Below are 13817 nucleotides of genomic sequence, written 5' to 3'. Positions count from 1 at the left end.
AAAACTAGAAAAGAAGCGCTATTCTGCTGAGTGCCAAGACACAAAAGTCATGGACCTGAAACAAAAAAAAGCTTCTATTTTAATAAAAAAGAGGGAAAAGTGGGAGCAGGGTGGGGGACTGCAGAAACATGACTGTGAGGAACGTATGCCTAATAAGATCTGGCAACCACAAAAGCGATCCAGATGTGTAACTGCCAAAGCTTTTCTTTTCAGGTCTACTCATTGGACAGTCATTTGAGTGGACCTGCAGGACAATTCACGAGACATGGCAAGACTGGATAGTGAGTATTTTGTTATTGGAGACACAACACACACACCCATGGAGATTGAAATAGCTCCCATGACAATTAAGGGAGAACTAACACATCTCACTCTTCTAGCAAGATGTCCACAACCACCATTCTATTTGATAATGGGGCAAATAATAGCCCAGGTGATCCTTGTTCCAACAGAGGTCCCAGTATATGATTAAGTACCAGGAGTCTACTGGGCCGAAGTGGTTGGCGAAGACAAACCCATCATGGGATGCAACCTGACCCATGGATCAGATCATCTCCATGTGGAAGGGTTGATTGACACTGGGGCAGATGTGACTATCATACCCGAAAGGGAGTGGCTTTCACATTGGGAATTGCAACCAGTGGCAGGCAAAATACAGGGTGTTGGAGGAGTAAAACTGGCAAAAATATCTAAGAGCATTGTTCAGATTGAGGGCCCGGATGGAAGATTGGTTAGTGTCCGTCCGTTTGTCACCGACTACAGGTGCCCCCTGTGGGGGAGAGACACCATGTCTCAGTGAGGAGTTGCACTAACCATTCCTGAGACCCCCAAAGATTTTTAGAGGGGGCCAGTGTAGAGCGTCCTACCCAAAGGTTAATGTGGCTGGATAGTAATCCAGTGTGGGTAAATCAGTGGCCTCTCAGTAAGCAAAAACTCAGGGCACTACAAGAGCTGGTGGACAAACAACGAGCCAAAGGCCACATAGTAGAAACAACCAGCCCTTGGAATTCCCCAGTCTTTATAATAAAAAAGCCAGGGAAAGATAAGTGGTGCCTCCTTCAGGATTTGAGAGAAATAAACAAAAAGATTGAAGACATAGGGTCTCTCCAACTGGGGATGCCCTCTCCGAAAATGCTCCCACAAAACTGGCAATTGGCAGTTCTGGACATTAAAGACTGTATCTTCCAAATTCCCCTACACCCAGCAGATTCACCACGGTTTGCTTTTTCAATCCCCACAGTTAACTGGGAAGCCCCAATGAAACGATACCACTGGAGGATATTGACCCGGGGAATGAAGGCCAGTCCCTTCATCTGCCAGTGGTATGTGACGTCATTATTATCCCGTTCGCACTGAAAAAAGAGAAGACATCATCTTGCACTACACGGATAACGTGCTTGTGTGCTGTACCAATGACAACATGCTGCAAAACACACTTGACCTAGTGGTTAAAGTTTTAACCTCTGCTGGATTCCAAATGCAGGAAGACAAAGTTCAAAAGATGCCACTGTCCTGGGGTGACTTTATGATACTGGTATCCCCAATCGCTTGGTTTATGTTATATATTTATTTCTGCACCTTTAAGACTGGCTCTGAGAACAAAGCGGGGGGGGAAGAAGAAACGCACAGTTTGTGCTGAAAGAAAACATCACTCCCCCACATCCTGCTCCTAGACTGTGGTGTCTGCAACACGGACAGACAGCGAGACAGAGCTTCTCTTTGGCTTTTAGTTTTAGCTAGCTGTGGCAGAGGAGTTCCCTGGACCTTTTTTTCCCTTTTTCCTGGATCTGTGCAAACCTGCTCTAGACTGAAAAAACACCCAGACAAACCCCAGGAGCTCATGCCTGTGGCCCACCGGGGCCTGGGCCTCGGCACTTTCCAGCGCTGGAGGGACTGATATGAACCTGAGTATGGTATGGTGGGCGTTGGTCCAAATATAGGTATGGGGAAGCCTGGCAGATTGACTACATCACACTGCCCCAAACCCGCCAAGGCAAGCGCTACGTGCTCACAATGGTCGAAGCCACCACTGGACAGTTGGAAACCTACCCTGTGCCTCATGCTACAGCCCATAACACCATCCTGGGACTTGAAAAGCAAGTACTTTGGAGGCATGGCACCCCTGAGAGGATTGAGTCAGACAATGGGACTCATTTCAAGAATAACCTTATAAACACCTGGGCTAGAGAACATGGCATTGAGTGGGTGTACCATATCCCCTACCATGTACCTGCTGCTGGGAAAGTGGAGAGGTACAATGGACTGTTAAAGACTACCTTAAAAGCGTTGTGTGGGGGATCTTTCAAAAATTGGGAGCAGCATCTAGCAAAGGCCACCTGGATAGTTAACACCCGAGGTTCCACCAACCGAGCAGGCCCAGCCCAATCCAAGCCCCTGCATATAGTAGACAAAGTCCCAGCAGTACATCTCAGAGGTTTGTTAAGAAAGACAGTTTAGATCAATTCTACTTCGAGTACAGACAAACCCATTTGTGGAGTTGTTTTTGCTCAAGGACCGAGTTGCACATGGTGGATAATGCGGAAAGATAAAACAACACAATGTGTACCTCAGGGAAATCTGATAGTTAAGTGAAGATCATAAATAAATGCCCTTGTCTGTATATAATGTATGTGTTGTAGAGTTAAAATATATATATTAATTTTGATAATAAGTTGATGATATGGGGATAAGGGGTGGAATGTCCTGGGGTGACTTTATGATACTGGTATCCCCAGTCGTCTGGTTTATGTCATATATTAAGTTCTGCACCTTTAAGACTGGCTCTGAGAGCAAGAGCAGGGGGAAGAAGAAGCACGCGGTTTGTGTTAAGGAAAAACATCACTCCCACACATCCCGCTCCTGGACTGTGGTGTCTGCAGAACGGACACACTGCAGGACAGAGCTTCTCTCTGGCTTTTAGTTAGTTTTAGCTAGCTGAGGCAAAGGAGTTCCCTGGACCTCTTTTTTTCTTTTTTTTTTCCTGGATCTGTGCAAACCTGCTTTGGACTGAAAAACACCCAGCCAGACCCCGAGAGCTCATGCCTGTGGCCCACCGGGGCCTGGGCCTCGGCACTTTCCAGCACTAGAGGGACTGATAAGAACCTGAGCGAGCCAAGCTACACCACAGGAAAAGGACTTTTCTTCCTGGATTTGCCATCCCATCGAACAGCGAGAGGTTTTATTATTTAATATTATTCAATTTCTGTTAAAAAAACAGATTTTTCCACATCTCTCCAAGGAAATTTTTTTTCCTTTCCCGGACCAGTTGGGGAGGAGGGGTCATTTGAATTTTTTTTTTCCTGGGGAAACCCCCATTTGGAGTTTTTCTCCCAAATTTGCCCTAAACTAAGACACAGCCATATCCAAATTATTAAATGGATTCGGAAAGACAATTCGACCCATGAAATCCACATAAGAGGCACTGATATTTTAGACTCAAATTGCAATTCAGACATCTTTCATTGGGCAAAATCAAAAAGAGTTGCTGCATCCATATTTCTTCCATGGGTTGCAGCTGCCAAGGCACTAGATGAATTAGGACAGCTCGAGTGCTGGGTAGTCAAACAAACCAACTTGACATCCGCCGCCCTCAGCTCCTTCCTCAAAGACGAAGAAATTAACAGACAGGCCACGCTCCAAAATCAAACAGCCATAGATTTTCTGCTGCTGCTGCATGGACACAAATACCAGGAATTTGAAGGACTTTGCTGCCTAAACCTGACCTCGAAAGCTCCCAATGTCCACGTAGCCCTCCAAGAGATGAAGAACTTGATCGGACAAGTGAAGCAAGAAGCCGAGGACTGATTTAGTGAACTGTTCAAAGGCTGGGGAGTCACAGGATGGTGGACTTTGATAGTCAAAACAGTCCTGTTGTTTTTTGTTGTTCTGTTTCTAATCGTGCTAGCATTCGGGATTGTTTGTTGTTTAGTTTTAAAGGCTCTCAGTAATTTACTCTCTACTACCTCAGAAATCAACCACATAGAACTAGCGGACCAGAAGCAACCTAACCAGCCCGACAAACTCATGTTCTGTATCAAGATAAGCTCATAAGACTTGAAAAATTTTTTATATAATAAAAAAGGGTGAGGTGTTGTAATGCATTTAGAAAAATGGTATAACCCAAGAATGTACCCCTGAAATATAGAATGTTAGCTTCTCCTACTTATCTCTTCCTCCCCAGTTTTCCTCATTGGCTATAAGACTGTAACCCTCCCCCCTTTCCCTGACTTCAAAAAAGGAGCGCGTTATCAATTTTCTTTCTCTTTCTCCACGCGATCCCCAGAATAAAGCTGGAATACCATCTCAGGAAAGAGAGAGCCTCGTTTTAGTCCCTTTAGTTCTTGCTATAATATCTTCCCCCCTTTCTGAGCTGCAGCAGGGGGGACCGTAGCTACAGAGAGGCTGGGGAACATATATATAAATATAGCAGCTAATTTACTTTCTCTATTGTGAATGGTTAACTTTAAACACAGCTAGTGCAATATCAGAGTAATGATCATGGAAGTGTGCATCACTAGTTCATTATTCTTACAGCTGAGTAGTTTAACACAAAAAGCCACATTAGCAAGATTTTCAATTTGCAAATTAAACACTGACTGATCTGACATTCTTGTATCATAGGATATTAAAGTTGCTTCCAATGTGAAATGGTGCCTTTAAAATCACAGCTTCATCGAAGAGACAGAGACTACAGCAAACTAATGAGAAAATTTCACCAGAAAAACTTAAGAATATGCAAAATAAACCAAACAAAAAACCACCTCAGCCAGTGATAATGTGTTTATAAGCATGGATTTTAAAGTCATCCTTTTACAGAGAAAGATTTTCTCACATATTTCCCCATAAATACATAGCACAGAACAGGAACTGATTAAGATTACCTCCTTATCCTATATGTAACAGAAGTGCCCTCCAAAAAGATAAGCACAGAAATTTACCCAGGTAAAAAGGATCCTGTGCTCTCCAGAAGAAACTTAATTACAAATAGTTCATCCTTTGATTTTCTGGATACTGGTAGAACAGGAGTTACACAATAACCATTGCATGGATGAGCATTACAAGTCTGATGCTTGTGCAGTGCATCTGAGGAGCCAGTGCTGACCTGAGGACTCCATCCTGAGAAACTCCAGGTCTAAACCCAGAATTCCACATATATATCTTCTCAGTAATGCTTGGTGAGCTGCCCAAGAGAAGTGACAAGGAAGGAAATGCAGACACATCCTGAACACTGAGTTTAATACTAAACTCAAGGTTACAATCAGGTGTCTGTACAAGGTTGACTCAGAGCCTGAAATCCTGTACATAACCACCTTTAACATTCGTTTAGTTCAGATAATTGTCTTATTTTCCTCAAAAAAACTAAAGTGGGATGTCTTAGTCAGCTGACACTGGGGCATTTGACCCAAAGTCACTTTAACTTGCATCCTCCACCTTCTGGGTGGATGGATGTCTTCCTCTGTAAGCTGCTGCCCAAACAGAAATGCAGAAGTCCAAGCTAACAGATAAAAGGAGCCTAACTGCTGTCCTTGTTTAGGAATGGTATTCTCCAGTTTAGTACTCCTGCTAAAACCATGCACTGCTTTCCCCCCCCCCCACTGCCCCCACCTTGGAGGCACAAAAGACAAACATCACTGGTTGAAATAAGAATAATTTACTGGAAACAGCAATGAGATAAAAAAACTAACAGTAACAATATTAATAACAAAAGGTATAAGAAAATAAAGTATTTACACAGAAAGCCTGTAACAATAAATACCGAATGGCTCCCCCTGACGTTTTCTCAACAGAAACCCCTTTTCCTCTGAAGCAAGAGTCCCTTTTCCCCCACCCCCAGTAATTAAATGAGGTGGTATAGATTAACCTCAGTGTCTTAGCCATGCCCCCTCCCAGCTACTGCAAAAATTATCCCTGTCCTGGCCAAAACCAGGACACTTCTCAGAACAGAAAGCTGCCAGGATTATATTTCACACTGTAAAGTGAGCTGATAAACAGGACCAAGTCCTCCTTCCAGATGAGCACCTTAAGCTACCAGAGGCACATTCCCTTACTGCTGGCTGGGTTTTGGCCCTAGCCCACTATGCAGTCAAGAGCCCACAAGGCAAAAGTTTCAACAAGGGAATGAAGGATTACCCAGTATGAACTCACAGCCTGACAACTTACTTCAAAAAACCCAGAAGATACAGATTTAGTCACTTCGGGATGAAGATAGAACTGAACCCATCTCCAAGCAATAAAGCCAAGGCTGGCCAATACTTTTGGCTGAGCCACATACTAAATTTCTTACAGAAACCAAAGTTCTGAGGAGGGCAGTTGTCCCCAAACAAGAAATGGTAGAACCCCTTCAAGTCTCACTACAAAGCTGGGCACTTGTGGAGTAGCTCTTAACATCACTCTTCCATACTGAAGTTATTGACACTTGATGCACCTCTGTACAATTTTAATTCTTTACCCTGCTTACCACAGACTGCTCCAAAACTGTGATAGTTACAGGACAAGGTTATATGGTCTAAAAATAGTGCAACAAAAACATAGCAGGGATTATTTAAGAAGCCTGTATTATTCCTTAACTTTAATTAGAACGTTGACCTTGGACAACCAAACTTGCCTAGAACAAATGCACCTAAGGAAGAACAAGGAATGAAAATCCAAGTGAAGTCCTTTCCATTATCCTAGCAGAGCTAAACAACATCCAGATCATACATCCAAAATGTCTGAACACCAATAACCTTCCTTCTTGTAGTGTGTTGATGCTGGCCAGATGTCAGGCACCCACCAAAACTGCTCTCTCACTCCCCTACACAGCTGTACAGGGGAGAGAAAATATAACAAAGGGTTGATGAGTTCAGAAAAGGACCAGGAAAGATCACTCCCCAAATACCGTCACAGGCAAAACAGACTTGAATTAGAGATATGAATAGAATTTATTGCTAACAAAATCAAAGCAGGATAATGAGAAATAGAATAAAACCTTAAAAACACCTTTCCACCACCCCTCCTTCCTTCCCATCTCTATCTCCTCCCCCAGTGGTACGGAAACAGGGACTGGAGGTTATGGTCAGTTCTGCACCCATTGTTTATCCTGCTGCTCAGGGAGAGGACTTCTTCCCCTGCTCCACTGTGGGGTCCTTCCCATGGGAGACAGTTCTCCGCAAACTTCTCCAATGTGAGTCCATCTTATGGGCAACAGTTCTCTGCGAACTGCTGCAACGTGGGTCACTCTTCCACAGGATGCAGTCCTCCAAGGACAGGCTGCTCCAGCAGGGGCTCCTCTCCCCACAGGGTCAGCGCCTCCTCTCAGGCATCCATCTGCTCTGGCGTGAGGCTCCTCCAAGGGCTGCAGGTGGATGTCTGCATTCCCATGGATCTCCATGGGCTGCAAGGGGTCAGCTGCTTCACCATGGTCTTCATTACAGGCTGCAGAGGAATCCCAGCACCAGTGCCTGGAGCACCTCCTCCCCCTCCTTCTCCAATGACCCTGGTGTCTGCAGAGTTGTTCCTCTCACATGTTACCACCACGCTCTTCTCTGGCTGCAATTACAACTGCACAATCACTTTTTTTCTTTTTTCTTAAATATGTTATCACAGAGGCCTTACCACCATTTCTAATTGGCCCAGCCTTGACCAGCAGCACATCAGTCTTTGGAGCCGCCAGGGATTGGCTCTGCTGGACATGGAGGAAGTTTCCAGCAGCTTCTCACAGAAGCCACTGCTGTAGCCACCACCTCCCCCTTCAAACCATGTCATGCAAACCCAACACACTTCTTTACCATGGCTACATGTAAGAGCAGCACGGTTAAACTGAAAGCAGAATGTGAGCTGGATTGCTGGATCTCAAATTTACATTAAAAAGGACACAGATGCTCCACTTTCTTTATGAATGCAAAGCTTCCTACTAAATATTCCATACTTTGTGAAGGAGGCTATAAAGTACTCTTAAAATCCTGTCATGTCAAGTGGAAACACAACACAAGAGCTCTGAAGATAAGCTTTAAAAAGGATTTGAGCTCAGGGCTGGCAATCAGGCTGATACAAGCATCAGTCTGAACAGGTTCCCATTCACCATTTAGCAGTGGAAGTACTATCAACATAAAAGCCTAACAGGTCACCACAAACAAAATTTCAAAGGTTTTATCAAGAATTAAACAATACACAAACCACCTGTATTTTGCTAATTATTGCTAAACAATGTTAAGGCAAACAGTTTAGCAGAATTCAAAAGGGATTAGGCATTATCTGGGTAGTAAGAACATGCACAATTACATTAGATAGGATAAAACAGTTTATAAAAGGATTAAAAAAGTACCAAGTCTTGTGGCATGAGTCAGACACTAGATCATAGATAAATTGTTCTTTCCAGTTGTTTTGCTTAGCATAAAGCAACTGAAACCATGCCCACTGTTCTAGCAACTGATAGTTAAATTGTATCAAGGATCAGCCTACAAAAAACAAAATCAAACTGGATTTCACTTGCTCAGGTTCAAGCTTCTCAAGTGAGCTTGTTCAACTGTATATTATATTTATCTTGGAACAAAGGTAACTCACACCAAACTTTAGCTGATTTATATTCACAAATGCTTGCAACACATTAAACTAGAATTGAAACATTAATGTCACAGGAGTTGGTGTGATCTGGCTTTGAGGGTGTCACATGAATGAAACACCCAGATCATTAAAATGAAACACATAAGTAAGCAACTCTACTGATTTCAGTAACCAGCTACTACCTGAAGCTAGAGGGGAAAAAAACCCAACACAAAACAAACCAAATGTCTCTAACAGGTTTTCCTTGTCCTGTCCTAAAACAGATCAACCAGAGAATATAGATCCTTCTTCATTTAGAAGATTTGTGTCCAGTGGTAGGACTATTCCTTCATTTTAGAAGAGTTTAACCACTTTAACCTCATACCTTGGACTGCAAGCTTTGAGCTCAGTAACAGTCTGATAGAATTAAAGATGTGCAGAAACCAAATCTTTTTAGCAGCCTATCTTCCTTGCATCCAAAGAGTAGCTTAATTTGCCATTAGCCCCATGAAATGGCAGAGGGATACAGACAAAGGAGCTATAACTACCAAGTCATATCCAGCTGAAGTGACAGCTTCCATATGCTCTCTTCAGAAAACCCAGACTACTCATGTGCCTAGTTTATAAAGCGCTGTCAAGCTTAATTTTGACAAGAGGGTGGTTTTGAGTGTACTAGGCCTTGTTGTAACTTTTAGCTGTTAAAATAGTGAAAGTAGAAAGTAAAAAAAAAAAACACCTCCAAAAAAAACACCAAAAAAAACCAAAACAAAACAAAAAAAAAAAATGATCCAAACAACAGAGCAGCCCACTATGAGTACAGTATTCAAATAGTTCACATTAGGTGATCCAGGTTTCATCCCATACTCCCTCACTCTTTTTATTAAATTTATTAAATAACTATGTTGTAGATTATATTTTAATAGAAAGTGGACATGATATATTAGTAAGGGCCTGTCTGCACAAACCAGCCTCTGGAATAAGTTGTGATATTAAAGACTAAAGTCCTTGAAACTTTCCTGCAAGAGAGAGAATAAAACAAAACAATATCCTTGTGTACGAGAGAAAAAATGTAAACCTGTGTATATTAGCCAATAGTAACTTGCTTAACCCATAGACCCTGGCAAACCCTATAAAAGGTGTGCTAAAAATAGAAATAAACAGTGTTCACTTTTACTTCTGTGAAGACTTGTGAATAGCTGGCGGTCTCTCAATACTATGTAGTTGTTGGCTTTCGCTATTATGTATTGGCTTTTGCAAATTATCATTAATCACAACAATTTTGATATAGTACAGTTTGTAATCACTTTTAACTGCTTTTGATATAGAATAATTTGTCAGGTTTTTTTGGCCAATGCCCTGACACCTGTGTAGTTCACATCCTCAGAATATAATTTATGGATGATATTTTAGTTTGTGGACAGTGTGATAAACATATATTATAGTTTTGACTTTTGCAAAATATCAAAGTAGATGCTATGCGTTGTGCATAATGTTAACTTTTGCAGAAGCAGCTATAGTTGTGAAATAATAACTAATGCTTTTATTTTTGTAACTAACTGACAATAATGAAAAATACTCAGATACATTTGTGAAATAACTGATGTTGATTTAAAGTACTTGTGGTTAACTTACAATAATGGAAATACCTAAAACTATCTGCAGGGTCAGATAACATTTAAGGAATGGATATGATGAGCCCCCTGCTACTGACCCTTTAACTATCAATAACTGTTGCCTGCTGAAACCATGGAACAGGGAGCCGTTATGAGGAAGCGACACACAACCCTCAAAACAACAATCCATGATTACTGCACGTACTCTAAAAAGGCAGGTCAGGTGTCGAACCAAGCTAAAGAATTCCTAGAACATGTAAACGAGTTCAAAGAAGTGTCTGAATATGTATAATCTTTATGAATATGTGTTTGACCAATGCAATAGAAAAAGTATATAAGAAGAGTTGCTATGGTTAGACAGTATACCTCTGGCCATCGCCAAGCACCCAGCGCTATTATTAATTTGCCCCTTATTATCCCTTATTAAACTTGTAAAAATTTTAAAGAGTGAGGTTTGTTTCTCAGAGTTATTCATTACCCATACCCTAACCTGACCTGATCTACCACTTAGCAATACCACCTACAACTTCAAGCAGGAAACTCCCTGGCTGAAGTAGGCTGTGAACAATAAAGATTGCTATTGCTGCTTGAACCTTGGAGTGTCGTGTCCGTCTCTACTGCGACATCTGGTGACCCTGACATGACAGGTAATAGCCGGCTGCATGGAGAGTGGCAGCGACAAAGTCCAGCGGAGAATAAGCAGCCTGGAGAGCTGCAAGCAGCATGGAGAGCTGCAAAAGTCCGGACTTGTAAATAAGAAGGTATTTGGAGCCGCTGGGGACAATGGGAGCTCAAGTCTCAACCGAAGAAAAAGCTATAGTGAATGTATGGACCCTTCTGTTGGGCAAATGAGGGATAAAATAACAATGAACAAACTCTGCAAACTTTATTGCTGTGGTGCAAGAGCCAAGGAGTAGATGCCACCACAGAAGCTGCATTTACTATTAAAAACTGGGAATGGGCTGGTGAATTGATTTTTGAGTCAGCCTCTTGAGGCAATGAGACTGCTAAAAATATTATGACTACCTGAAGGTTGGTGCTGGATACCTTAAAACTGATTAAAGCTGAGCAGAATACAAAAGCAGCAGCTGAGACACTGTGGGCACCACCTGCCAAAACACCCAGTGATGGTGGAGGGTGGGGGGGAGCGGTTGGGGGAGTAGGTGACACATTGAGTTTGCAAGCCAAAAGGGTGGGTGAAAAACTAGACGGGGAGTGGTTGTCATGCGAGCCTCCTACCCCTGCAACACTGCCCACACTGTGCGCACCCTGCCCTACACCCCTTTTTCCACAAACCCGTTCTATCCTCCTCTGTCTATGGATGATTGGAGTGATGATGAACTTACGCTGCTTAATATGCCCATTCACAGCCTCAGCATGCAAATAGGAGCCAGGAGACGAGCAGTGCTTGGTGCTGAGAGTTACAGCAGGGAGCTGCCAGCACCCAGGGCCATGGGATGCCGCATTCCACCACATCCACAGCCAAAGCCTGAGAGTGAGCCCCATCTCGTTGGTGTGCCTGCCATCCTGCCTGCGTGTCTGTGGCCATGATGAAGGCCCACCCCATGCTCACCCACTCAGCCCATGGGTGTCTCGGCAGAGGGTGGCATGGGGCGGCAATGGGCAAAGACGCAGCAGCGCTCAGCGCTCTCTGCCAACCCTCCAGGGACTTTCCCCTGGGTGGATGCAGGGCTCATGGGGAAGTGAAGTTCTCTGGGTGTGGCCTGGCGAGCAGGTCTCCAGAACATCCCAGCTAAATTTGTATTGTTCAGCTTGTACCTTTTGTTGCAGTCAGCAACTCCAGGATCTCGTCCAGGGAAGCAGCAGGATTCTGGGGACCAGCATGAAACACCAACCGAGACGGGCTCCCGTTCATGAAACCATTTATTCAGCACGAGAACAAACTCAGGTCCAGAACAGAGAGCTCCAAACAGAGGCACAGCAGGGGTTTTTGAGGGACAGAACCCCCGAGGGTTTACACCTTTGAGGGTGGAGTTCAGGGTCAGGGACCAGTAGAAGCACACCAAGGGAGAAACCCCCAGGGACTCAAACCCAATCAGAACACCTGGGCTGCCCTTCACAAGGGGTTTGGGGTGGGACAATGTTAACTCTTTGTCGTCCCTGAGGCACACTGCCACACCTTTTATGTCTTGTGTTCCTAAAACAGACCCAAAGCAGCGAACAGACTGAAGGTTCGGATCGACAGGGGAACCTCAAGTATACTGGACTCAGGTCATATCTGACTGAAGACCAAACATGGTTTGTACTCTTACAATGCCTCAGGCAAATTTGTCCCACATCAATGTCAGTAGGATGATAGATACCAGAGAAGATGTTACTATCATATCTGATAAAATATGGCCTCAATCATGGCCTACCATGGCTGTAGGATCTGTTGTTGCTGGCCTTGGAGGTACCACACAAAGTTACTCGAGTAGTAAGCCTGTGTTAGTTAAAAATCCAGAAGGACAGACAGCCACGATCCGGTCCCTGTTACTGCTGGGCCACTCAACTTATGGGGAAGGAATGTCTTGTCAGCGTGGGGAGTTCAGGTGGGAACAGATTTTTAACAGGAGCCACTGTGCTGAAGGGGGTAAAGCATCCTACATTAGCCTTGAAGTGGCTCGCTGAATGACCTGTGTGAGTTGATCAGTGGCCCCTTGAAAAACAAAAACGAAATGCTCTTAAACTGTTAGTTCAAGAACAATTAAATCAAGGACACATTGAGCCATCAACAAGTCCATGGAACACCCCTGGTTTTTTTTAATTAAAAAGAAATCAGGTAAATGGAGATTACTCCATGACTTAAGTAAATTATTGCAGTTATGGAAAGTATGGGTGGTTTACAGCGTCGAATGCCATTCCCAGCTATGATACCTGCTACCTGGTGTGGCAATGTCCTGGGATGATGATGTTAAATTGTATCCCCATTCGTCCACCTAACCCAGACACAGGTTTTGTATTCTTAAAATTCCATCTGAGAGTAAAAGTGAGTGGAAAAGAAGCACCGAGTCTGTTATCAGAGACTGTAATTGCTCCCCCCGCATCGGCAGTTTTGACTACAGCACAGACAGACAACAAGACACAGATCGCCTTGGCTTTCCAACTAGCCGGAGCAGAGAGGTCTTCCTGGACTGTTTTCTTTCCCTTTTTTGAAACGAATCGAACCTGCTCTGGACTGGGGACTCGGGGGAGCACCGGGAGCTTGCACCCGTGGACTACCGGGAGCCCAGCCTGGGCAGCAGCATTTTCCAGCGCCAGAGGGACTGATAACAGAGCGAACACCCACAGGAAAGAGACCCTCTGAAGTTTGTCATCTCTTCTGAAGGGCGAGAGGTTTTGTAATTTGATATCGTTCATTTTTGTGCTGGGTAGTGCTGTGCCTGTGAAATAAACAGGTTTTTTCCACTTCTCTCAGAGAAATCTCTTCCCAAACCGGTTGGGGGGTGGGAGAAAAGGGCCACGTGGGTTTGCTTCCCGGGGGGGGCCCCCATTGGAGGTTTTTTCCCAAATTTGCCCTTAACCAGGACAGGCAGCTACAGCTGGGCTGTAAGCTGCACAGATAATTTGGCCTAACAGATACCAACTCGACCAGCCTAGCTCATTAGAAGAGTCAAAATAAACAAGTCCCCGAGCATGTTAAGGACAGGGTGGATCCAAAATCAAACAGGGGATGCCAGCCAA

The 13817-nt window shown here is 43.9% G+C and overlaps 1 protein-coding gene and 1 non-coding gene across 2 annotated transcripts in view; both read right to left on the bottom strand.

The window, feature by feature from the left end:
• The window catches only part of LOC148183466 (ubiquitin-conjugating enzyme E2 R2), a 214632-nt gene that overhangs the window by 166561 nt on the left and 34254 nt on the right, over positions 1–13817 (bottom strand). The gene's annotated exons all lie outside the window — the stretch shown is intronic.
• On the bottom strand, positions 11618–11883 carry LOC148183467 (RNase MRP). Its single transcript, XR_015773623.1, has one exon.

This window comes from Pseudopodoces humilis, chromosome 12 (assembly GCF_049639895.1).
Source record: "Pseudopodoces humilis isolate 2021_Gansu_Grassland_sample_001 chromosome 12, ASM4963989v1, whole genome shotgun sequence".
Taxonomy (NCBI): Eukaryota; Metazoa; Chordata; class Aves; order Passeriformes; family Paridae; genus Pseudopodoces; species Pseudopodoces humilis.
This window is presented reverse-complemented; position numbering and strand designations above follow the sequence as displayed.